The sequence below is a fragment of the Lissotriton helveticus genome, chromosome 7, assembly GCF_964261635.1.
Source record: "Lissotriton helveticus chromosome 7, aLisHel1.1, whole genome shotgun sequence".
In the NCBI taxonomy this organism is placed as follows: Eukaryota; Metazoa; Chordata; class Amphibia; order Caudata; family Salamandridae; genus Lissotriton; species Lissotriton helveticus.
In genome coordinates this window covers 1,553,934,526-1,553,962,130 of record NC_136068.1, presented here as the reverse complement: position 1 = coordinate 1,553,962,130, position 27,605 = coordinate 1,553,934,526, and the positions used below count along the sequence as shown (strand labels likewise).

The window sequence follows — 27,605 nt, the reverse complement described above, 5'->3', positions numbered from 1 at the left end:
TACCAAGGGGCTGAACCCACCCTCTTCTCCCTCTTCGGCATTCTCTTTTTAGGGAGGATGGTATCCAGGGACTTGGTTAGCCAATTTTCTAGGTTCACATCTGCAATTAGTGGATCCGACACCGGGCATGGGCGGGTGGCATCTAGATCAGCCGTCCAATCCTCTACCGGTAACCTAGACCAAGCCCTATCGATCGAGTAGGTCCTAATGGTGGTTACATCCCTTAAATCGTATTGCCAATTGAAGGGAACCAGAAAATGGTCTGACCATGGTAAGGCCAAGGGGGTCGAAGCTTCAATACGGACCATATTCGAAAAAACTGGGTCCAGTAAGTGACCCTTACAATGCGTGGCCCCTGCGTTGATTAGCCTCAAATCAAAGGCTTTCAAGTCGCCCTGCAAGTCACCAGCGAGTGTGTCCGCGGGATCGTCAAAATGGAGATTAAAATCTCCAAGTGCCAAAAAGTTGACAGTCGATGATGCCAGGAGCGTGACCGTTTCCATAAATGAACTGGCAAAATTGCCTACAGACCCCGGAGGACGATACACTAGGAGGCCTGATCTAGAGGTCGTAGATGACATCCGTAGTGAGAATTGACAGCTCTCACAATCACGAACTCCCCCATCCTGGGCTCTGCAGATCAGCGTATCTCTATAGATGATAGCAATACCACCTCCTCGTCCAATAGGCCTATCTAGATGGTATATTAGATAGCCAGGAGGGAGTGCTTGCACCATATCTGGCCCAGAACTAGACATAATCCACGTTTCTGATAGAAACAAAATATCCAGCTCATGGTCTTGTACGAGGGAATTGAGTTCAATTGAGTGACTAGGAAGGGACCTACAATTCAGCAAGGCCATTCGTAGGGCCTTATTCCCCTTGGCTCTCTGGTCCTTGACGCATCGCCCGCACGTCACAAATGGTAATGCTCTTTTATGTATATTATTGCAGAGCATCTCATTCGAATATCGTAATGATAGCAAATCATTTCTCGTATATGTTATACTGACCTTAGGAGCCCGAGGCAGCGTATCTAGCCCTAAGCCCGTCTGGGCCCGGACGGACACAGACGGGCTGAACTCTGGCGTAACTCCGGCGGAATGACGGCGGTCCCGCTGCACGTACCCGCTGCGCGTTTGCATGGCTGCCTTTTGTAGAAGGTCTAGCGTCCTTGTGACGACTAGACCGTGTGAGGAATGGCGTCCCACTTACCCCCAATATGGCCGCCGAGGTCGAGAACATTAGGCTGCAATGAAATCACCCACTACTCTAAATGTAGACCAGGTCTATTCCGCCCAACCCTGAACCTATGACTGTCTGTAGAGAATGCACATCCCCGGCCCCTGTCACTCGAAAGCCATACAGTCAATCCACAAACCCAGCAAAGGCACACAGGATGAGCAAGTAAGAAAATACCTTCTTTCTCAAAGTAGTTTTTTCAAACCCAGAACATAAAAATCATCTTTACTAAAAGATGCATTTTTACATTCAGAGTACAGGCATACTAAACTTCATTTCCCTATCTGGTCTCAATGGGGAGTTATGCTTAAAAGATTTTATAAGTAAATTCCCATTTTATCCTATGGGACAGATAGTCTTTCCATAGTGAAAAACGCAATACACTGTAATTCACTACCAGGACATGTCACACACACCAGTAAGTGTCCTACCTTTAACATACACAGCACCCTGCCCACAGGGGTACCTTGGGCCTACCTTAGGGGTGACTTAACATGCCTAAAGAATAGGTCAGATTAGGGCCTGACAAGTGGGTGCCAGGTTGACATGGCAGTTACAAACTGCATGCAGACACTGCAGTGGAAGGTCCATGAACCCTTTTCAGGGCTGCTTGTGTGGGTGGTACAACCAGTGCTGCAGGCCCACCAGCAGCATTTGTTTTACACTCAGTGCACTTTACTAGGGACTTATTAGCAAATCAAATATGCCAATCATGGAAACACCAATCCATAACACAATTTACAACAGGAGCACTTGCACTTTAATATTCAACAGCAGCCAGAAAGTGCGCATAGACACTAAACCAGCAAAAAGAGTGTCAAAACCTGGAGGTCAGAAAGCAAAAAGACAGGGGAAACACGTCAACAGATGCCTGGTCTAACACTTTTATTGCAAGATCTCCATACGAAATGAATGCTAAAAGATCTGCAGTGGTGGCTGCTAGACAATGATTCGGTCAGCGGCAGGCCCCTCGCCTGACCTCACCCAGAGTTGTCAGTTGTCACTGATGTATTGCTTTTGGGCTGGGGAGATTGGGATCGGAGGCTTCTGGTCTCTGGGAAAGAGTCCAGACTTCCACCTCCAGACAACGGCCATCCAGTTGGCACAGTTTTTCATTAATGTGCCAAAGTCATACCAGACTCCTTCACAACAGCTCCCCTTTAATGTATCCTGGATACGGTGCACCTCTGCGCCATCCCTCTACCTTAATCATTCCAGGACATTCAGCCCATGATCCGGATGTTTCAACCTGAGGCTCAGCACCAAGATCTGTCAGATACCATCCAAATATTGAAAGAGATTGCGTAAGACCTGCAGTGGTTACTGCTCGACCACAATTGTACTTGATACAGACCCCCTGTTCCTATCTCACCCAGAAACAACGTTTGTGACTGACATCTTTACTGGGTTGAGGAGGTCACATGGGAGAGGTGGAGATCAGAGGACTCTGGTGTCTAGCGGAAGCTAATCCCCACATCTTGCTGTGATTTGCTTGGCACTGAAGATGTTCCTCCCGACCGTCAAGGGGGAGTGGGGGACACATGCTCACAGTAAACAAGACCACCATGTGGAATTGTAACAGGTCAGTGTGGGGTCTGTGCTAAGACTGTACGCCCTGGGAAGTGGCTGAATGCTTAAAGCATATCCCTGATTGCACAACGCCTGGGCAGACTAACTCCATCTCATGGTGGATAACTAATTGCACTCAAACTCAGAGGTGGCACAGGGCTACTTCCACTTTTGAGGAGACCCCTGGTGCGATCTATTTGCCACCCCAGAAAATGTTAAAGCCTTTTCGCATTTGAGTTCCCAAGGATGTCCGATCTGGGAGACACCTACCACCTATACTGGCAATCAGGACTCCCTTTTTGCCTTTTCGCCCCTACCTCTCCTGTCCAGCAAGCTAAAAATGACCAATCAAGTGGCTTTGGACTGGGCGAGGACAGTGTGGCACCTGGAAACTCTGGCAAGGGGCATTTGTCATCGGATCTGTATCTGCCTCATTGGGAAAATATCCTTCTATAGCAGCAGGGACCGGTCCTGCACACTAGCCTGCACAATCTGCACTTCCATGCAGGGAGACATGATGGAAGTGCAGGTTAGGTTGATGCCTTTTAATCTTCCTCTTTGCTTCCAGGCGTCCATCAGCCAAATCGATTTATCCAGGATACTGGGAGAAGTTTGTTTTCCAGTGCTCTTCCCAAGATATGCAACCCTGAAAGCTCCGTTATCGGATGTTCTCCTTGCATGGTTGCCTGCTCCCCACCTACCCCCTTGCCTAATGTTGATGTACTTTGTGTGCCCTGGGTTCCTGACAACCAGGTACCCAGGTCCTATGTTTTTTTCCTAAAACTATACTGTTGCAAAACGCAACTGGCAACTCTCTGACCACTTGTAAGTCCCTTGTAAAATATACCATAGGTACTAAGGGCACTGTGACTAGGGTAAAATACGTTTATTGTTCAGTTAATTAAAACCACTATAGCAACATTAAAACAAATATCCATAAAAAATAGAAAAAAGAGGGTCACTTTTTTGTGTTGTCTTAAGATAAAACTATTTCTTATCAGGATATTTACACTTCTTCCTGTGTAATGTAAACAAAACATTTGATAAAATTGCCTAATATTAAAAACAATCTCAAGTATTACATCAAACAACCATTTTACTAGGCTGCTAGCCTTGTTTTGAATGTTCCTTTTACTAGATTTTGAGGCTAATCAGGGGTCGACTAGGCTGCTCAGGAGCATTTTGATATATCAGTTCCTCAAGAGTAAGTGGTCCACTTAGCATAGTCTCCAATGTTACATCTTGTAACCATTTAACCTAGCCACTAATATTTATTTGATATTTACACATTTACTCGTGTTTAAATAGGAGTTTGATCAGACAACAGTTAAGCTGTGGATCTTCCGGATCTAGGCATTTTAATATTGCAGTTCTGCAAGAGCGTACGCCTCTTGTATTGAGTGGCCCTCCTTAACAATTTCCAGCGATCCTCGCCTAACTCTGGGCAGATACAGACTTAAGTGAATAAAATCCTGTGTTGGTGCTCCACAGAGACAAGAAGATGTTGGGCCCTGATATTTCCAACTTGGCTGGTCTGCATTTGATGGCAATTTACCAAAGCATATCGCTATAAGTTTAGATGGTAAGAAATTGGCTGATCCAAATATGCCGCCGGTTGCAGTTTTACATAGGATTGCAAGACCATCCATGCATGTACCCGTCTGCTTAGGGTGGCCTTGTCCTCAAGTAATGAGTGTTGTTTTGTTCCCTTCTTCAGGATTTGTTGAAAAGTGGAATAAGGAAGGTTCTTCTGCCAAAGATCTGAGATGTTTGTGACCTGTAGTGAAGTTTGAACATATGCATAATAGGCGGACTGCGGATCATCTTGTAACGCAGTCCAAAGTGCCTCTTTGATTTCATTATCTTGATTACACCAAATGTTATACCCTGTGACTAGGTAAGACCTCGAACTGCCACAGCAGTTATTGTACCACCCTTAGAGGCCCTGTACCTTTACACACAAAGACACACACTGCCATTGCAGGCTGTGTCAAGGAGCAGAACAAAGTGAAGAGTCGACTTGGCACCCAAACCTGTGTAGCAGGCCTACAATCCACTGTTCTGGCATAGATAAGCCACCCCTCTAGCTGGGTGCACTATACCAGTGGTAAGGGTACAAGTGCATGAACCTTGTAATCCTACAGTGTCTAAGTCAATTCTTGGACATTGTAAGTGCAGTATTACCATGAAGAGTATATGGTCTGGGAGTTTGTCATTACGAACGCCACAGCACCATAATGGCCTTACTGAAAACTAGGAAGTTTGGTATCCAACTTCTCCGCGCATTAAACATTTAATGAAAAATGTACTCACAGGGCATTTTAGAGATGCCCCTTGCAAAACGACCTAATTCTAGTGTCCTGGCTGAGTGGCTGCTTGCCAGCTGCCCCCACCTGACATGTTTCTGGACCCCTGGGTGAAGAGCCTTCCGCTCTCTGGCTCCTGAAACAAAGCACATCCTGGGACGAGGAGCCAAGCCACCTCCCCCAGGATGGGCTGGGTTAACGAAGGGGTAGCTTCAAAGGTCCAGCCGCCTTTGTGAGCTACCCCAGCCATTTGCTGCTCCCAGCAAGCTAATCTGCACCATCAGCCAAAACCGTATCCCACACCCGGCCACCTCTGTGTTGCTGATGGTGTAGTCCTTGTATTTTCCATTGGGCCTTCAGTTCTGACCTCGACCACAGGAACTTTTGTTCCCCAACCTGGTGGCCTGCTCACTGCAGTCCCCAAGCTCACGACTGTGCTTAACCCTTTGGCTAACGTGTGATCTCTGCACCTGGCCGCCTCTGTGCCACTGGCAGTGCGATTCGAGTGCCCATTTACCCGATTCTTACCCACGGACCCGTAATCTCAGTTCTGCCTTCTCAGGACTAAATGTGGCACGTGAGGAGTACTGTAAACCTGTATTAAGTTTGCAAAACGTATTGACTCCTCTTTCTCTCCCTCACGAAATGCACCAGCCTTGCATTTAGAGATACCTGGCTGCGTAAGGAAACTAATTGCAAAGTAATTCTGACTATCTGCAAATACAAGGTAATTCAACTGTAAGTTAATTCATTGCATTCGATCTGTATTTAAACTGTATATCCTTGCAGAGTATTTCTATACTGACCTGTACCAGGCCTGGCTTGGTTCTAGAAAATAAATATAACTCCATACTATTTTTATACAAACAAATTGGTCAGTTCAGTCCTTGAGTGTGCGAAATCTTTTCTTGCCGGAGTTGTACAATAAATGCTTAGCACTACCCTCTGAGAAGGCCTTATTGCTCTCCCACACTACACAAATAAAGTTCGCCCACACTACACAAATAAAGAGTAAGGTACTGTCTACTTTAACCTCTGCCTACCTTTGGGGATCCCCTGTACTCTGTGCACACTGTATATTACATTGGTATAGTATATACAGAGCCAGCTTCCTACACTCCTGTTCTGTTTGCCACTGGCCCAGCGATGCATTGCTGTAGCATTAATTGCAAACACAACAATGATGGACAGAATGTGGATCAATGTCACACATTCACCCCAGTCCAAAGATCTGGGCCCAAATCCATCGTTTTTCCACTCCACACCACCCTGGGTTAGACAATGGCGATATGCAAATCAGCGCTGACCCTGTGCCCCATGGGAACAGTCAAGTCCGAACTACAAAAGCCATGTCCTTCCCAGAACGGAATCAAGCATCCGAGGACCGGCCCGGTTTCGAGGTAACACCTCTCATCAGCCCGGCTAGCTTGACTCCAGTGGTGTGGAGTGCCTGGGACTCATGTCTGAGCATCCCCAGTACACTTAGAGCGGTAATTGCAAACACAACAATGATGGACAGAATGTGGATCAATGTCGCACATTCACCCCAGTCCAAAGATCTGGGCCCAAATCCATCGTTTTTCCACTCCACACCACCCTGGGTTAGACAATGGCGATATGCAAATCAGCGCTGACCCTGTGCCCCATGGGAACAGTCCAGTCCGAACTATAAAAGCCATGTCCTTCCCAGAACGGAATCAAGCATCCTGTGGAAAAGTAAATTTTGCCATGTTCTGTGTCCCTACGCCTCATCCATCATATGTTATGTGTGCATGACTAATATGCATATGTTATTCCCCATGTCCGATTAATGACGCAATTATAGTTGTGTCCACCTCTGGTATGACATTTTCCAGTCCTCGTGAATACTACGAATATCAGGCCTATGTAAAGTTATGTTGCCACGTTTCTTAGTGTGCACGTTATTCCATTGTAAAGTCCCCGTTTCCAGGCCTCAAAAGGGCCCGGACATCAGATTCAGCTCCTGTCTCCTGAAAGCCTCGCTGAGGAGCGATACAGCCCCCACCTGTATCCTCGACCCTTCACTTACTTCCTGCCTCGCAGTGCCCGGTGCAGCTTGGCTCTGCCTCTGAGTCTGCCAAAAGGATGTTATAGTTCCAGTTATCAGTTCAGTCCTCCTCTTCTGCATTCCTAAGCTACTGAACTGCATCAATAGTTTCCGTCATTGTCTAGCCTTCTCGTCTCCACGTTAGAGAAATACTGTATTTAATGGTCATTTAATATTCTTCATCACGCACTACATGTAGAATAATGCATGGTCCAGTCTTAGAGTCAAGTTAGCTTTTCCCCTCATGACTCCTAGTTTATATCAACATGTTCCCTAAACATCAGATACCAGATAGGGTTTAGGTACATGTCGCTCCGACCCTCCAGACTCTAGTCTCTGCTCCTAGCACAGAGTTCGTAGCCCCCAGCTTCTCCTAGTAACACGTCATTGCCAGTTTTCGCGCACCATTAGATTAGAGGTCCCGGCTCCTTAGGTAGCCCCCTCCAATGTTTCCGCCCATTCATGACATATTCTGTTACGTTTGCATCACATGTCTAAATATACTCCCAGTTACACCTCTTTTTACTGTTATCTTTCGCGACTGCTACGCGTCACGCCTTCTGCTCCACCCACTGTTACGCCTACTGCAATGTAATACTATGTGTTTGCGCTATGTATATAAGTTGATGTATTGTTATTAAAAGTTAGCGCGCTCATCCCAGACCAAGCCCCAGCAGCTGCTGGGTCATCCTATGCAGGTTGTCCTGATCCCGTCCTTATGCTGTAATAAACCTGCAGAAACTCCTACTACCTCGAATCTTGACTCTTATTTTATTGAGCTATCTGTTATTCATTCATTCATCCAAAAATAGATCCGGTATTATTTATTTATATACCACAATCCGAGGACCGGCCCGGTTTCGAAGTAACACCTCTCATCAGCCCGGCTAGCTTGACTCCAGTGGTGTGGAGTGCCTGGGACTCACGTCTGAGCATCCCCAGTAAACTTAGAGCGGTAATTGCAAACACAACAATGATGGACAGAATGTGGATCAATGTCACACATTCACCCCAGTCCAAAGATCTGGGCCCAAATCCATCGTTTTTCCACTCCACACCACCCTGGGTTAGACAATGGCGATATGCAAATCAGCGCTGACCCTGTGCCCCATGGGAACAGTCCAGTCCGAACTACAAAAGCCATGTCCTTCCCAGAACGGAATCAAGCATCCGAGGACCGGCCCGGTTTCGAGGTAACACCTCATCAGCCCGGCTAGCTTGACTCCAGTGGTGTGGAGTGCCTGGGACTCACGTCTGAGCATCCCCAGTACACTTAGAGCGGTAATTGCAAACACAACAATGATGCACAGAATGTGGATCAATGTCACACATTCACCCCAGTCCAAAGATCTGGGCCCAAGCATAGCATAGCAACACCTAAAGGTTACTTCTTGGCCATTTCGCCTTTCTTGTGTTTACCTGACCAGCAATCTCTCTTCAAGTGACCTTTTGTGATTTTTTTTTTTTAAAGGAGCTGGTTCATATGTTCCTAACAACTCTATCTGAAAGAGACACGTTAGTGATAGATTCCTTACCTTAGAATATCCCCAGGCGTCAGACTGGATCCGGAATTTTTTTTGCGTAGCAATACCCCTGCGCGTCGGTAGGCGTCGTCCGCGGCTCCGCGTCCGTCGTCGGCGTTGTTAGCGCCGGAATGACGTCGTCGGAGTACTTAGACGCCGCCCATGCGCGCTGACGTCAGTTCTTCTTTTTTCCGCGCCAGCTAGCGCAGATCCGGAGAAGCTCTACCCCTAGTCATTTTTTGACTAAACTTTTTGATCTTTTTGATCCTTTCTTTCTTGAGTCTTCGACTCTATCGGTGCCGGTAGGGATGCCCGGGTTCAAGCCCTGTTCGAAATGCGACCGACTGATGTAGGTCACGGACTCCCATCGCCGGTGCCTGAAGTGCTTAGGCCTCGACCACGACGACCGCACCTGCCCCGACTGCCGGGCCCTGATGTCGAAGGCTAGGCGGGAGCGGTCCCGCAAGCGGCTCGAGCTCCGGCAGTCGGCTCCGCGCCTTTCCAGGTCTCGGTCCCACGGGAGGTCGAGGGACCGGTCGCGGGGTCGGAGTCCCCGCAGCTCCGGGAGTGGACATCGGTCGTCGGGCTCCAAGTCCTCAGGTAAGAGGCATGAGAGGTCGGAGCGGCATCATCGCTCCTCCGACCCACCCCGACCCTCGCACGATGCGGCCGGGGGTTCGGGCGACACCGCCCACGCGGCTCCAAGAGAGTCGCAAGCGTCGCCGCCTGCCCCACACCTTCGGGTCCCTGGGCACGGCGCGACGCCGGAGGAGGTCGAGCGGTACCTCATGGCCATGAGGTCCCTCCCTCCTCAGCCGGGTTCCGCGGCGCCTTCGGGCCCAGTGGTACCGGCTGGAGGCCCTAGCGGGTCGGGCGCTTCGGCCCCGACGCCGCCGGGTGCTTCGGCCCCGGCGCCGCCGGCGACTTAGGTCCCGGCGCCGCAGGATCTCACCGGATCCGCTTCCGGATCCGGGTCGTCGCCGGTCGACCTCACCGGCGCCGGCCCCGAGGGTGTCGCCCCCGACGCCCATTGTGGACGCCGTCCCCAATCTTCCCTTCGGTCCGACTGGCACCGGAACGGCGCCGTTGGGCGCCGCTTCAGACGGCCTTTGGAGATTTCTATTTCTATGAGGAGGTCCAGTCTGTTGACCCTGAGTTACAGGAGACTGGTGACGGAGGTGATTGGGAGGGGTCTGAGGACCCTCTGACACAGGTGTGTCAGTCTCAAGAGGACTGGACATATGAGCTTGGGGAGGCAAGTGGTATTGACACCTCGCCAGACACTGGATTTGTCTCCCCTCCCACCGTGGCTACGGAGGAGGGGGCTGCTTACAGCGTAGTGTTGATGAGGGCTGCCAGGGCCTTGGGCCTTGAGCTCCCCGTCGCGGCCGTGAGGACTAACCTCTTCACTGAGGTTCTTAAACCGCAGGCAAGCTCCAGTGAGCCTCTGCTGCCGTTTAATGAAGCCTTATGTGACGTTCTGGTGGGCACTTGGTCCAAGCCCGCCACAGGTCCGCCTGTGGATAGGAACGTGGCCAGACGCTACCGCCCGGCTCCGGGCGACCCTTGCTTTTTGTCCACCCAATCCACCCTCGAGAGCCTGGTTATCCAGGCCTCCACTTCCCAGACCGCATTCCCGACGGCCCCGCCCGATCGGGAATCCAAGAGATATGAACAGTTCGGGAAGAAGGTGTTCTCGTCCCTGAGTTTGGGTCTGCGGTCTGTCAATACCGCGTGTCTCTTGGGCCGCTACACCCACACCCTGTGGGACACGGTTGCGGACGTGCTGCCACAATGCCCGGAGGAGGTCCGGGCTAAACTCGCCCAAGCCCTTGTGGAGGGTCGAGATGCGGCACAAAACTCTATCCGGTGTGGGCTGGATACCACGGACTCACTGGGCAGGGCGATGGCTACGACGGTGGCGGTTAGACACCACGCCTGGTTGAGGTCCGCCAATTTTTCGGCCGATGTCCAAGCCACTCTTCTGGACATGCCGTTCGATGGCCGTCGCCTTTTTGGCGACAAGGCAGACCATGCGCTGGAGCGCTTTAAGGACTCCGGGGCTACGGCCAAGTCCTTAGGCCTCTCGGCCACGCGCCAGCAATCGGGTGCCTTTCGCTCCTTTCGTGGCCACGGAAGGGGTGTCCCCACACGTGCTGCCAGCCACGCACCGCAGAATGTCCAGCAGCGCGGTGGCGGCCGTGGAAACCGCCGTGGCGGCGGTGGTCGGGGTCAGCGGCGAGGCCAGTCCACACCTCCCTCCGCAGCACCTGCCTCAAAACCTTCCTAGTCTGAGTTGTCAGGCCCATGTGACGCCTGTGGGAGGCAGGGTTCGCCATCACCACTCCCACTGGCGCACTGTCACATCGGACAGGTGGGTGCTGCAAATCGTCCAAAGGGGCTACTCCCTCCCCTTCGAGGCGACCCCTCCAGCCATGCCACCGCAATTCCACCGCGTGTCGGGGGATCACTTGCAACTTCTGCAAGGGGAAGTCACGACCCTCTTGGCCAAGGGGGCCATCGAGCGCGTTCCTGGGCCAGAAGTAGGGTGTGGATGTTACTCCCACTACTTTTTGGTGCCCAAGAAGGGCAAAGGGGGCCTGCGCCCTATCGTGGACCTGCGGAACGTCAACGGCTTCCTCCGACAAGAGAAGTTCAAGATGCTGACTTTGGCTCAGGTCTTAGCTGCCCTGGACCCCGGAGACTGGATGGTAGCGTTGGACTTGCAGGACGCTTATTCTCACATCCCCGTCCTGCCGGCCCACCGGCGTTACCTGCGGTTCACGGTAGGCCACGAGCACTTTCAGTTTACAGTGCTCCCCTTCGGCCTTACCAGCGCCCCACGGGTGTTCACGAAAGTGATGGCGGTGGTCGCAGCTCATCTGCGCAGGTTAGGGGTGTCAGTCTTCCCCTACCTCGACGACTGTTTGTTGAAGGCTGGCTCGCCCCAGACAGTCGTCAGCCACCTCCAGACTACAGCCGACCTCCTGCACTTGCTGGGGTTCTCCATCAATGTGCCGAAGTCGCACCTGTGTCCCTCTCAGAAGCTCCTCTTCATCGGAGCGGTTCTAGACTCTGCGCAGTTTCGGGTTTACCCTCCCGAACAGCGGGTTCGGGATATTCAGGCTCTGATTCCAATCTTCCAGCCTTTATCCCGAGTCTCGGTCAGGTTGACGCTGCGGCTTCTGGGACTGATGGCCTCCTGCATCCTTCTGGTGCATCACGCCAGGTGGCGGATGCGGGCTCTGCAGTGGGACCTGAAATTTCAGTGGGCCCAGCATCAGGGCAACTTGTCCAATCACGTCTTGATCTCGGAGGGCACTGCGAGACAGTTGCAGTGGTGGCTCACGGACCGCGATTGGGTCAGTGGCAGATCCCTCTCCCTACCCCACCCGGAGCACGTAGTTGTGACGGACGCGTCCCTCCAGGGCTGGGGTGGCCACATGAGAGAGGCGGAGATCAGAGGACTCTGGTCTCCGGCGGAGGCCCGGCTCCACATCAACCTGTTGGAGTTACGGGCGATTCGTCTAGCACTAAAGGCATTCCTCCACTCTGTCCGGGGGAGTGTAGTGCAGGTGTTCACGGACAACACCACCGCCATGTGGTACTGCAACAAACAGGGCGGGGTGGGGTCGTGGACCGTATGCCAGGAGGCTCTGCGCCTCTGGCAGTGGCTGGAACGTCAGGGCGTGACCCTGGTGGTTCAACACCTGGCAGGTTCTCTGAATGCCAGGGCGGACGAACTCAGCCGTCGGTGCATGATGGATCACGAATGGCGTCTGAGCTCGGACGTGGCGCAAGGCCTCTTTCAGCAGTGGGGAGAGCCTTGGTTAGATCTATTCGCCACCGAAGAGAACGCGCAATGTCATCAGTTCTGCGCGTTGGAATTTCCAAGGCGGCACTCGCTCGGAGACGCTTTTCGTCGCGAGTGGAGTTGCGGTCTGTTGTACGCCTATACCACTTCTGCCCAGAGTGCTGAAGAAGATCAGGCGCGACTGGGCCCAGGTTATCCTTGTGGCTCCGGACTGGGCACGAAGATTCTGGTATCCCGAGCTACTCAGCATGTCAGTCGATCCCCCGATTCGTCTGCCTCTTCGGGAGGACCTTCTGTCGCAGCAGCAGGGGACGGTCCTCCACCCGAACCTGTCCAGTCTCCACCTACAAGCTTGGAGATTGAGCGGCGACAGTTGAGGCCATTTGACTTGCCTCCCGAAGTCTGTAATGTCATTCTGGCAGCCAGGCGTCCCTCCACAAAGTCGGTATACGCCTGCAGGTGGAACAGATTTGTGGCATGGTACACAGCAAAGGCTGTGGACCCACTCTCTGCCCCCCCTTTCTGAGGTTCTCCTCTTTCTTCTTTCTCTTGCCCAGCAGGGCTTTGCTCTGGGCACTGTCTAGGGCTACCTTTCTGCCCTTTCTGCCTTCTTAAGGCTACCTGATCAGCCTTCTCTGTTCAAGTCCCCTATTGTAAATAGATTTCTTAAGGGCATCACACACATGTTCCCCTCCTGTTCCCTTCGTGATGCCCCAGTGGGACTTGAACCTTGTTCTTACTTTCCTGATGTGCGCTCCCTTTGAGCCACTTCACAACTGTCCTCTTTGCCTTCTTACTCTGAAGACTGCTTTCCTGGTTGCCATCACCTCTGCCAGGAGAGTGAGTGAGCTCCAGGCCCTTTCTTGTACTCCACCTTTCCTTTCTGTCCATCCGGACAAGGTTGTGTTGCGTACTAAGCCATCTTTCCTGCCCAAGGTTGTCTCAGCCTTCCACATCGGGCAGTCCATCACATTGCCTACCTTCTTTCCGCCTCCGCATCCCTCTAAAGAGGAAGAGCGGCTCCACCGTCTGGACCCAAAACGTGCGCTCTCATTCTACTTGGATCGCACACGCCAGTTCCAGGTGGATGACCAACTCTTTGTTGGTTACGTGGGCGCTAAGAAGGGGAAAGCGGTGCTCAAGCGGACCATCTCCCGGTGGACCATCTTGTGTATCCAGGCATGTTACTCCATGGCTAAGAAGGAGCCCCCTGTTGGATTGAGGGCTCATTCCACTCGGGCCACGGCGACTACTACTGCCCTGGGCCGGGGAGTGCCCTTGCAGGACATTTGCCAGGCAGCTACGTGGGCCTCGCTGCACACGTTCGCAAGACACTACTGCCTGGACAGTCAAGTCCGGAGGGATGGCTTCTTTGGCCGTTCCGTCCTCCAAGACTTTCTGGTGTGATTATTGGTTCGCATACCCACCACCGGGGTTGGTATTGCTGGGGTATCTATTCTAAGGTAAGGAATCTATCACTAACGTGTCTCTTTCAGATGCACAAGTTACTACTTGTGTAACGATATATCTGTAAGAGACATTAGTTAGTGATAGATTCCTTACCGTCCCTCCAATCCTCCCCGTTCTGCGAACCGATATCTAGAGTTAAGGTCATCCCCTTTCAGGGCCCTAGTTTCTTGGCACCAGTGTTGGTTCTATCATGGCTCTGCGTATCTGGCGCGGAAAAGCTGTGTATCAGAACTGACGTCAGCGCGCATGGGCGGCGTCTAAGTACTCCGACGACGTCATTCGGGCGCTAACGACGCCGACGACGGACGCGGAGCCGCGGACGACGCCTACCGATGCGCAGGGGTATTGCTACGCAAAAAAAATTCCGTATCCAGTCTGACGCCTGGGGATATTCTAAGGTAAGGAATCTATCACTAACTAATGTCTCTTACAAATATATCGTTACACAAGTAGTAACGTGTGCATTTGTCATGCCCCAGTGAGACCTTAATGTGGTACTCGCCTACTTGATTTGCACTCCCTTTGAACCCATGCACAGTTTCTGTCTTTGTCTTCTTAACATCAAAAAAGCAAGTGAGTGAACTCCAGGCGTTGTCTGTGGTTCCCCATATATATTCTTTCCTGACAAATGAGGCCTTTGGACAAAAGTGGAATTCATGCCCAAGGTAGTCACGTCCTTCCACATAGAGCAGTCCATCACTTTGCCAATATTATAAATATTAAATTCAATAACTCTAACAGTTCTCATTTGTCTCCTCCGAGAAGCGTTCCTAAGCGTTCGGCTAACACCAACTGTATGTACAATATTAATATCCATCTTATGGTGTAATCATGGTACACATGTCCTGCTACTTGGGGAATGGACCACACTGTACCAGCATCCCATTCAGTGGGGCAGTGATCTCGTGTCTTGAGGATATTATGTCAATGGCCACCCTGGACCCCTGAGGCCCCATCCTAATACAATCTCGTGCTTAACAGGAGCTAAAAGATGTAGAAACATACCAACTGAAGGAACCCTCCCAAGATGTAGCTAGTACTTTTTACCAGGATTTTAGTTTTGATCATGAACCAAATCAAGGTACCAAGAAGGATAAATGAAAACTATAAAGTTTTCCTCAACCAGGACATTGCTAGCCAACTTTTCCTCCTGATGAACTTCAAACGTGAAACACATTGCTATATTAGGCTACCAAATATTTTCTTATAGAAATCTAGGTAGCTGGAGAACAAGTAGATTTTGCTCAGAAACCTACTTCAGACAGCTACAACTGGTAAAAAAAAAAAAATAAGGCCTCTGTTTGATGCAGATGGTCAACAAGACAAAGGAAAGTGTGGTGAACCCCTGGATTAAAAAGTACAAGTTGGCACCTTAGGATCCACATTTGTTATGAGTGTTCTCAGGCAGATCACCTAATTGTTTAAGATACTCATCTCAATCACCAAGATAATGCAAGACAAACACTTTTATATTTTTATACAAATAGGAATTCTCAAAAAGGCCCTGTGGTGCTCAAGAATGTGAGCCTGCCAACCTCTTAACTTTTCTGTATACTGAAACATAAACTACATGCATATCACGTGACTAGCCCCTATTTGTGCTCTAAAAGAAACTAGTTTGCAACTACGTTGCTGTAGTTTTGGGGCTTGCAGTGATTTATTTGCTCATGCAACCCACTGGGCCTCTTCCGGGTGTTGGATCCAGAATACGGACGTTCAAGACTACATGCTCCACATGATAATTATAGTTCAATAACCAAACCGGATCCCCTTTTCCGGTAATCTCTCCTCGGCCACCCCAAAATCACCCCAACATCTCGTTAATGGACACCTTTGCCCAAAAACTATTTTTCAAGAGAAAAGGAAGAATTTGTGACTAGCCCACTAGATAGTAAAAATAAGCATGCCATTTCATTCTAAATCATCTCAAGCAGGACAATCTTTGTTTCAGGTAAGGTTAATCTTAAAGTTATAGTTACATATGGTACATATTCCACTACTCTGGCCCAACTGCAAGTCCTTTGTAAGGGGTATCTATGGTGCCAAGGGCCTGGTAGCCAGAGAATGGCCTCTGAGGGCTGCAGCATGTATTATGCCACCCTCTGGGACCTCTCACCACAAACATGAACCACTGACATTGCAGCCTGTGTGTTTTAGTGCAGCTAAAAGTGAATAGTCTGTGTGCCATGTCTGCCCAGCACTGCAAGAGACCTAGGTAAGTCACCCTTAAGGCAAGGTGCCCTATACCTCATGTGAGAACGTATCTGCATGAGCAGACTGGCCCTTATAATGTCTACGGCCATTCTTAGATGTTATGAGTGCACAGTAAAGCCATACTGAGTATATGGTCTGGAAACCGGTCACTACGAGTTTCCTAGTACCATATTGACTTCTCTGAATCCTGGGATATTTGGTATCGAACATCTCAGAATAATATACCTGCTCTGATCTGAGTGTCAGATTTTTTATTCCATGCACTCTGGGGTCCCTTCTAGAGTAGACTCCTGAACCAAGCCAACCACTGGTGGGTTCCTGACTGGTAAACACCAGCCTGCCACCACAAGACATGTTTCTGGACCCCTGTGGTGGGAGCCTTTGCTCCCAGGGCCCAGAAACACAGCCTTTCCTGGGTAGAGGTGTTTACGCCTCCCTCATGTGAAGACGAGCCATCTGGAAGCTCCAAAGGCCTTTCTTCCTTTGTAACGTGAACCCCAGCCTCTTGCTATCAAGAGCAGGCTCCTTTCCTGTCTCAACCCCTTTTTGGCAGGAAGACAGGTGGGAAAAATTATAACAGCCCAGAAGGTGTACTCACCTCTGCCAACCTCACCCTTCAGGTGAGGGAGGCGAGGTCAAGGACACTCTTCAGTGCCCGCCATCTTGCAAATGGCAGTCACCCTCCAATCAGGGTTAGGGATTGTGGCCACTCCCCCACGTGGGGTGAGCACACCAAGGGTGTAATCACCCTAAGGTCAGTAGCCCATTGGGTACGGACCTCTGGACCCTTAAAACACGCCCTAAATACAGTATTTAGGGGGCAGCCCTGAACCCAGAAGGTAGATTCCTGCAATCTACGAAGAAGAGGGATGGAAGAAGTCGCACAGCAGAGGAAACTGTACAGAAGAACTGATTTGGCCCCACCCCTACTGGCTCATCTGCAGTTTCCAGAGATCCTGTGCCAAAAGTTGACTTGTCCTGCATCCAACGACTTCCAGAACCTCTGGGAGGATTGACTGCCTTCAACAAAGACCAGATCTCCTGCAAACAGCACCTCTGTACAAAGAAAGGCTTTGAGCCTGCTGAGGATGAAGAAACTCTACGCCCTGAAGCACCACCACTTCACCCATCGCCTACGGCCCGAGTCCAAGTGGCCAACCGGTCCCAGCAAAGTGCTCCAGAGTCCGAGTCCACCATGAGTTGACTCCTCCAGGACTCCCCTGATTGAGTGCCAACCTGAACCTTGGTTCTCCCCCCAAAACTCCAATCCAAAAAACGATTTATTCACTTGTAACTTAAAAATTCGTTTTTCCCATAGGGCTGAATGGTGGGTTTTTCTCTAAAAAGTTTTGAACTGTTTTGTACTTCACAAACCGTGATCTATTGCTTGCACACCAGTTAATCTGCTTACAAATGTCCTGTTATGTGTAAACTGTGTTTGGTAGTATGTATCATACCAAACCAGAAGTGTAATCTATAAGCAATTGAAAAGCATTACAGCATTTTTTCTCAACTGCAAAAAGCAATCTGAATCTTGCTTAAAGTAACATTGTATGAAGTGTTTAACTTACCTGCTACTAAGTAAATCTTGGTTCTAGAAATAAAATGAGAAAATATTAACTTTTTATACAAACAATTGGTCTTGATTCAGTCTTTGTGTGTATGACATAATTTCTTGCTCGAACGTGTACAACAAATGCTTTACACTACCCTCCTGATAAGCCTGACTGCTCAACCACATTACCACAAAAGAGAGTAAGGTATTATCTACTTAAGCCTCTGCTATAAATCTGGGGATCCACTGGACTCTGTGTACACTATACTTTACTTTGGTGTAGCAGGGATTTTGCTCCTACACAGAACTGTGCATAGAGACTTGGAACCTCAGTGAATTTGGGTGTGCCAAAACTCACCTTAGTACCCAATATCCCCTACCAGACTAGCATCAGTATCTCATTGGCTCTTTCATAACATCAATGATTAGACAACCCAGAACATGGAACTTAGATTACCTCAGGCAATGTGGAACACATGAACACTCTTTCGTTATACTCTCATACCAGGCCAAAAAAAGGGAGTAAAAAAGTCCCGTGCAAGTTTGAAATATTTATTTCTAATGCCGTGTTCTCATGCGCAGTATCTTAGCTAATACAGCAGACATATTATAAGCAACAAGATTATCAGCATAGTTATTATTCCATAAAATTCAAAGGGAGAAAGCATGTTATAATGCTAAATGGAAACAGGTTTAAAATATACCTATATTTCACTGTCCCTTGCTAGTAGGTTATTTTATATCTCCAGAAGGTCTCTTGGGATTACAAGGGCGGCCCCATACCTCTAGTACTTAGCAGAAATGGATCACATCAGATTCTGCACCAGCTCTCAGCATGCGAATGTTCTCCAAGTGTGTGATCATGCCTACCCAGTGCATTATTAAACGTGCCAGAAATCAGAGGTGGCCACAGCTGCATTTATGTTATGTCTAGAACGTGCGCTGATCAGTCCAAACAACAACCACTGTGTTGAAATAACCTTGAAAGCCTCGGCACTTACTGTTTAGACAAAGCTTACCAAGCAAGGCTGCTAATATAGAAAAACATAATTTTCTCGTGTGAAGCAAATCACTCTGCTAGACTCTATAAACATTTATTATAATGTGCCGTGTGCAAAAGGCAGCAGGAAGGAAAAATTGCGTTTAAACTTCTAATAAGCTCATGGCAACTTAACACAGTGTAAATACAAGGCTCAGCCCCACGGCATTGGTATAGTACATACAGAGCCAGCTCCTACAATACCCATCTCCAATTGTGCTCTGCACTTTCTCATAAGACAATTTGTACACTGGAGGACATGTGGATGAGATGTGCTAATTGTTCACGAGGATGACCAGTCAGTAGAATAAGTATGAAAAGCCTAATAATCAAGAGTCGAGTGAAGGAGGAAAGATAACCTTAGATTCTGCTAAATAGGTTGTTGGGACTGTAATGTGTACCTACCCCGAGCCCCTCCCCTCCCCCATTGACCTTACTACATACGAAACTGATATCCTGATTGTATGTTGGCCCAGATAGAAAGTTAATCTAGTGTGAGTGCTAAGGCATAGGCCTGTCCATTGTAAAGTCAAGGGCCAGAGCTTTTTCTGTGTTCTGCAAGGGAACCTATATGATGCATGCACTCTTTTATGGCCAGGGACTACAATTCAAGTCTTGGGTTGTTAACTTCAAGAGGTAGTACCAGCAAATAGATTTTTGAAGATTAATAGTAGGGACGAGACCACTTTTTCTGTTCTAGATGTTCTCATTTAAAAGTTCTGCAGCAGTGCAACTCCCAGATCCTTGCACTGACTTTGCATGTGCATGTTGAGTGCATTCAAACATTGTTTGCGAGACACATAGATAGTGTAACTGTATGCAGGGTGAATATGGTTGCTGCGATCACTGGAGGTCCTCTTTGGATGCCCCCCTAGTTCAATATGGCAAAAGATGGCAGATGGTTGCAGCTTCCCAAGACAATGGAAGTCTGTTAATTATATTCTTGAAGACAAAGGGTGGAGACCATTGCACTGAAATGAAGGAACATGGAGTCAGGGTTGCCTTTAGAAATTCTGTGAGAACCTTTTAGCAGGGATTGCTAGTTAGATTTTTGCTGAACACTGCCATTAGCTAGGACGGTGGAGGGAACGGAATAAGAATGTGCTGATTAAGTTTGGGAAGTTTTGGGTCTGGGATTGCCCTTTTTTTCCTCCCTAATTGCTACTTCAAGAAAGCTAATGAATGCCATGTGATGAGTTTTCAAACTTTGTTGTCCATGTTTTGGATATTCCTACTCTGAGTTCCCTCCATCACAACCTGCTGTTAGAGCCATTGTCTTGCTCAAAGGCTGTATCTGATAGAGACTTCTAGCTGCAGTTTCCTTACCTTTAAATTTCTCAGGCGTCAGGCTGGATCCGGAAAACTTTACTGAGCAATGCCCCTTGCGCGCGACATTGGGTGGCTCCATTCGGCTCCGCGTGATGCTGGCGTCGTTACCATCAGTTATGACGTTGCTGTGTCTATATAGGCGTCACCCAGGCGCCCGGACGTCAGATCTTCCGAGCCAGTTAAGCGCCGATCAGGGAAGAGCTACCCCTCTGCCGCTTTTTTGGCAGGCTTTTTCTCGACTTTTGTCGAACTTTTTGGAATCTGACTTCGTGTGCGTGGGATGTCTTCAAGGAAGACCGGTTTCAAGCCATGCAGGACTTGTTCCTGCATGATGTCTGTGATCGATCCCCACCGCGTATTTCTGTAGTGTCTCGAGCGCGACTACGATACGAAGTCAAGTTCCGACTGTCGGACGATGGCTCCGAAGACCTTGAGTGAGCGGGCGATGAAGTTACTTGCAGCCCGGCAGTCATCATCGTCAAGCTAGACTCCGAGGAGGTAGCGGTCCCGATCGAAGAAGAGGAGGTCGCGGGATTGCTCACGGAGCCCGAAGTCCTATTCCTCCCATTCGAGGTCCCTGGGACACTCAGGGAAGAGGCCTAAGAAGAAGTCCAAGTGGACGTCGACTTCACCTCAGCTGGTGTCTGTCTTCGAGAGAGGTAAGGATCACCAATGCTCTAGGCACGGTTCCGCGGAGCCAGAGTCTACTTCACGTCTCCCACCCTTTCCGTGAGCTGAGCGACTCCCGCTCAGATAAAAGTTTTACAAGGCCATGCTTTGTGTTTGAGCGGAACGACCCTGCTGGTGAGCCTTTGGGCCCCGCAGATTCGGAAGAGGGCCCATTTGGGTTCAACGCTGTCGGCTCAGGCCACGACGCCGGGGGGGCTTCAGGGATCCGAGGCCGGTTGTGCCAACGCGACATTCCCCGACACCGAATCCAAAGTCGGTGCCTACGTCGTCCCTGATGCCCGTCGGTGGTGCAAGCCCCATCCTCATCCGTGACGACACATAGCCGGAACGGCGTCGATCAACACCAATTCCGACGTTGACAGAATCCAGAGGTTTTGTGCTGTTGCCTGAGCACTTTGAGGATGTGCTAGGCTCGGGAGAGTAATAGGAGGGGTCTGAGGACCCTCTTGAAACTTAGGAAGTCTCTGAGGAGAATTTGGACTGGTATGGGGGAAACTTGGGGAGGCCAGTGGACTAGATACTCCTTCATATACTGGCCTGCTCCCACCGCCAACAGTGGCTATGGAGGAGGGGGAATCCTATGCCATGGTGTTCAAGAGGGCAGCCGAGGTCCTTGGACTGGAGCCGCCCTCGGTGCAGGTCAGGACTAATCTCCTGATTGAGTTGCTTTAACCTGGGGCTTCTACTTCCGAACCCTTCTTGCCCTTTAATGAGGCACTTACGGACGTCCTTCTGGGAACATAGTCCAATCCTGGTACAGGGGCTCCTGTGAATTGGACAATTGCACGCCGCCATCACCCACCACCTGTCGACCCTGAGTTTCTCATCCAACATCCCACCCCATAGAGTTTCGTGGTGCAGGCTCCTACGTTCCAAAGTGCTTTCCCTGGCACCCCTCCGGATAGGGAATCAAAGAGGTTGGATGCATTTGGAAAGAAGTTTTTTTCTTCCTCCAGCCTGGAATTGCGGTCGGTGAATACCATGTGCTTATTGGGCCTTTTCTCCCATTCCCTTTGGGAGACAGTTGTACAATTGCTGCCACAAGTCCTGGAGGAGGCCTGGGCTGTGCTCTCCCAGTCAGCAAAATTTCGCATACTGTGTGGCCTAGATACGACTGATTCACTGGGTAGGTCTATTTCAATGATGGTGGCCTTGAGGGGCCACGCCTGGCTTCATACAACTGGCTTCTTGGATGATGTCCAAGCCAATTTGATGGGCATGCCCTTAAACGGAACCTGCTTTTTTGGGGGAAGGGAAAGCCTCTGCCCTGGTCAGGATCAAGGACTCTCGAGCTACGGCCAGATCCTAGGGCCTGTCCTCCGCCCCCGTGACTCCTTCTCAGATGCTTCTTTTCATCTGAGCTGTTCTGGACACAGTGCATTTTTGGGCTTATCCTCCCGAGCAGCGAGTCCAGGATGTTCAGGCTATGATTCCGATATTTCAGCCTCTATCCTGGATTTTGGTTAGACTGACTCTGATTCTATTGGGCCTCATGGCCTCCTGCATCCTGTTGCCAGATGGCTTATGCGGACTCTGCAGTGAGACTTGAAGTTCCAATGGGCACATCATCGGGGATATCTCACCGACGTGGTTCAGATCTCGGAAGGCACTACAAAGGATCTGCTGTGGTGGTTAACGAACCGTGATTGGGTCAACGGCAGACCTCTTCCCTTCCCTAAGCAGATCTCGCAGTCGTGGCAGATGCTTCTCTTCTGAGATGGGGCGACGATCTGGGAAAGGTGGAGATCAAACTTGTCTGAAGCAGAGACAGGGCTCCACATACATTTATTGGAGCTCAGAGCGATTCGGTTGGCTTGAAAGCATTTCTTTCCTCTGTCAAAGGTAAGTTAGTGCAGGTGTTCACCGACAACACCACCGACATGTGGTACTACAACAAAGAGGGCGGGGTGGGGTTGTCGACCCTTTGTCGAGAGGCTCTTCATCTCTGGACATGGGTGGAACAGCAGGGCATAACCCTGTTGGTTCAACACCTGGCAGGTTCTCTGAACATCAGGACGGACAAACTCAGCTGTCTATGCCTAGCGGATCATGAGTAGAGTCTCCAGTTGGAGGTGGTGCCAGGTCTGTTGCAGCAGTGGGCAGGACTTTGCTTAGATCTGTTTGCCTCCGAAGAGAAAACGCGGTATCAGTGGTACTGTGCGCTGGAGTTTCCAAGGCAGCTATCGCTTTGCGACACCTTTCGTCACAAGCAGATCTCAGGTCTGTTGTATGCCTTTTCACCCATACCACTCCTGCCCAGGATTCTGAAGAAGATCAGGAACAACCAGGCCCAAGTCATTCTCATGGCCCCGTCTGGGCGAAGAGAGTCTAGTATCCAGAGCTGCTGAGAATGAGTATCGATCCTCCTATCAGGCTGCCGCTTCGGGAGTATCTTCTGTTCCAGCAGCAATGGGTGAGGTTCTCCACCTGAACCTGTCAACTATGTGCCTCTATGCGTGGTGATTGAGTGGCGGCAGTTCATAGCTTTTTACCTTCCTCCTGAAGTTTGTAACATTATTCTGGCGGCCCTTCACTAAGATGGTATACACCTGCCAGTGGCAGAAATGTGTTCTACTGTAAAGAAAGGTCTATTGACCCTGGGTCTGCTGTTCTTTCTACTGTCCTTTTATTCATTCTAACCCTTGCCCAGCAGGGCTCTGCTTCGGGAACTCTCAAGGGTTACCTTTCTGCTCTGTCTGCTTTTTTGCGGCTGCCATAGCAGCCATCTCTCTCCAAGTCTCCAATTGAAAATAGACTTCTAAAAGGGCTAGCTTACTTATTTACACCTATGCCATGCCAAAGTGGTACCGTAATTTGGTCCATCCCTATCTAACATGTGCTCCTTTTGAGCCTTTGCGCAATTGTCCCCTCTGGCTGTTGTCCATCAAAACAGCCTTCTTGGTGGTGAACACATCTGCCCAGAGGATGAGTGAGTTGCAGGTGTTATCTTGCTCGCCTCCATATCTTATGTCCTTTCTGGGCAAGGTGGCGCTTTGTACCAGAGGATCGTTTTTGCCAAAGGTTCTGACCCCATTCCATCTAGGTCAATCAATCACTTTGACCACCTTCTTTGCTCCCCCGCATCCCTCTAAGGAAGAGGAGCGTCTCCACCGACTGGACATAAAAAGAGCGTTGTCGTTCTACATTGACCGCACAAAAGAGTGCCGGGTAGATGACTAACTCTTTGTGGGGTACGTGGGAGCATAGACGGGAAGGGCAGTGCAGAAAAGGACCATTTCTCACTGGGTCATTCTCTGCATCAAAATCTGTTACGCCTTGGCAAATAGAAGCCCCCTGAGGGATTGAGCTCCCATTCCACCACTACAGCCTTGGCTCGGGGTGTCCCAGTCTAAGACATCTGTCAGGCAACGACGTGGGCTTCTTTGCACACGTTCACAAAATATTACTGCCTTGATGGTCAGGTACATAGGGACAGACGTTTTGCCTGCTCAGACCTACAGGACTTCTTAGTTTAGGATGCGAGTCCGCAACCCACACCGGGATGGTATGACTCTAGTATCTAATTCAAAGGTAAGAAGTCTCTATCAGATGAACAAGTTACTTACCTTTGGTAATGCATTATATGGTAGAGACCCTGTCTAGCTGCAGATTCCTTACAGCCCCACCCATGCCTCCCCAATTTGCGGAGTGAAATTATAGGACTAGGTTTTTCCCCCCTCTTTCAGGGCCCTAGTTTTGCGCACAACCTTGTCAGTTACTTCGTGGCTCTGAGCTTCTGGCGTGGAAAAACGAAAAGTACTGATGTCCGCGCGCCTGAGTGGTGCCTGTATCGGCACCGCAACATCCTAAGATGCCAACGATGCCGACTACATCAGGCGGAGTCGAATTGAGCCACCCGACATCACGTACAAGGGATATTGCTCAGCAAAAGTTTACGAATCCAGCCAGATGCTTGGGAAATTAAAAGGTAAGGAATCTTCAGCTAGAAAATCTCTACCAGATAATAAGTTATTGAGGGTAAGTAACCTGATCGCCTGCAGTACAATCAAAAACAATTATTTGAAAGGGAACCATCTCAAACTGGTTCAAGAGCGTTAGACCGTACATAGAACTCTTATTTGATAGAGATTTCAAACTGCAGATGTGGGACTGGATCTGGAAATTTTTCATGAGCAGTACCCTGCGTGCTGCTAGGTGGCGTTCTTTGGCTCTGCATGGCTACATCTGTGTCATCTGCACCGAAAGTAATGTGCATGGTGCCTATATTGGCGCCACCCCCGCACACTGGCATCAGTTCTTTACTTTCTCCGCCTGTCAGCGCAGATCTGGAGAAGAGCTAACCCCAGTCTTTATTGACGGACTTTTCTCCTGGTGCAGCGAGTATGTCAGTTAGGAAAGCTGGTTTCAAGTCGTGTGGTGTTTGTCACTGACAGTTGTTGGTGACGGACCCACATTTGGTGTAAATCTGGTGTTTGGAGTGAGACTATGAGGCCAAGACCTGTGTAGATTGCTGCACCGGGCACCCGAAGGCCTTTAGGGAGTAGTCCCTCATACTCCTCTCGACCGGGATGCTCATGATGGATGAGGATGAGCTATTCCGCCACCCTCCTCGCAGCTCCCAAACCCCTTTAGTATGCCCTCCGACCATCATGAGCATCCTTTGTTGGGCAGGATATGCTTTCACCTGCACCACTGGCGGTCAATAACATCCGACCGTTTGGTTTTGTAGCTCTTCTAAAGTGGCTACTTGTCAGACCCCTTTGTGACACTCCCATCCCCCTACTGATGTCACCTGCTTACAAAAAGCTGACAGAGGACCATCTCTCCTTGCTTTGCCCGGAGCTGTGAGCTGTGTTTGCCAAAAGAGCTATAGACAATGTGCTGGCATAAGAAGTGGAGTGTGTTTGCTATCCTGGGTGCTTTCTCTGTGCCCAGAAAGGACAGGGGCTTTGTCCTTTTTTAGATAGGCACCTCCTCAATCTCTTCCTGAAGAAGGAAAAATGTGAAATGCTCACTCTCCCATAAGTTCTCTCTGCCCTGGACCAAGGAGACTGGATGGTATCGCTGAACTTGCAGAATGCTTACTTTCCCATTCCCTTTTTTGCTTGCCTACAGGTTTACGGTAGGCCAAGAACATTTTGTTTACAGTGCTCCCCTTTGGCCTTCGTGTCCTTGCAAGCAGCCCTCACCTTGTTTGTTCACAAAAGTGGTGGTGGTGGTTGCAGCTCATCTGCGGAGGTCAGGGATTCCAGTCTTTCCCTTCATTGACAATAGGCTGTTAAAGGTGGGCTCGCCCCAGGCAGTTGTCTCCCACCTGCAGACTACGGCAAAGCTTCTGTACTCACCGGGGTTCATTCTGAAGTCACACCCGATTCCCTCTCAGATGCCCCCATTCTTCAGGGCTGTTCTGGACACAGAGGTTTTAGGTTTATCCTCCCGAGTTTCGAGTGGTCGATATTCAGGCTAGGATACTGATCTTTCTGCCTCTATCCTGGATTTTGGTGAGACTAACTCTGACTCTTCTGGGCCTCATGGCCTCCTGCATCTTAATTATGGCACATGCCCACTGGCATATGAGGCCTCTGCAGTGGGGCCTGAAGTTCCAATGGCCACAGCATCAGGGGAATCTATCTGAGGTGGTCCTGATCCTGGAGGGAACCCCAAAAGACCTCCTGCTAACGAACCATGATTGGGTCTGTGGCAGACCCTCTCCTTTCTTCACCCAGAGTTGACTGTGGTGACAGATGCATCATTCACATTAGCTTGCGCAGTATCCATATTGGATATCTGTCAGGCAGCAACCTGAGCTTCCCTGCACACAACTACAAAACACTACTGCCTTAGAAGTGTAATCCCGTTCGGTCCTATAGGACTTTTTAGTATAATCTGTGTCGCAGACCCACCTCTGGGGAAGTTTTGCTTGGATGATGGACGGAGCCCTAAAACTTTGCAGACACTCATCCCCCAATCACAGATCTGGGTTGAATCCATCATCGTTCTTTAGCTCACTTCACAAACCTGCTCTTGAAGTCTATCCCGGGCCCGCTCTGGAGATCGCTCAAGATGTTACCTACCTCTGGTAACGCCTTATTTGATACAGACTCTACCAAGGCACAGACTTCTTACCAAACTATCCAACCTCCCCTCTGCAAGCAGATTCATAGTGAAGGGCTGTTCCCCTATTAAAGTCCCTAGTTTGACGCACCAGTAGTGCTTGTTCTTCAGGGCTCTGTGCTTTTGGCAGAAAAGTTGCATAAAGAAACTGACGTCAGTGCACTGGGGTGGCGCCTATATAGGCTGCACACATGTCCATTCTGGTGTGAACGCTGCTGCCGAAGCTAAGCAGAGCCAAACGAAGCCACCTACCGGTATGCTCTGGATACTGCTCACGAAAAAGTTTCAGATCCAGTCTAGATTATTCTAAGGTAAGGAAGCTACAGGTAGATAGTCTGTACCAGGTAATGTGTTACTGAAGCTAAGTGACTTGTTCGTCTAGAAAATAAGAATAAAAGTGGGAGCCAAACTACCTCTCTTTGTTCCAAACTGCTCCACTGACAGAGTAACTTAGTTCTCTGCAGAGTACCTAAAGCTCACTGGGAGACCAGGGTAAATGTCTGCATGCTAATCAGTCTCCAGAAATAGCAGGACATCATCCAGAGGTGGCAGGACATCACCATGTGTTGGCACAACTTGCTGGAATAGCTGTGCATATGTCTTGCATCTAGAAGCCAGTCTGCTTGTTCAAAAAGGGAACGTGAGGCTGACTGTTATCAGAAGCATTAAAGGTTCTGTTCTCTAATTGCTTTCTATCTATTCACCATATAG

General features: G+C 49.7%; 1 protein-coding gene across 11 annotated transcripts in view; it reads left to right on the top strand.

Moving 5' to 3' along the window:
* Positions 1-27,605, top strand: part of PPP6R1 (protein phosphatase 6 regulatory subunit 1) — a 1,126,148-nt gene that overhangs the window by 599,541 nt on the left and 499,002 nt on the right. The gene's annotated exons all lie outside the window — the stretch shown is intronic.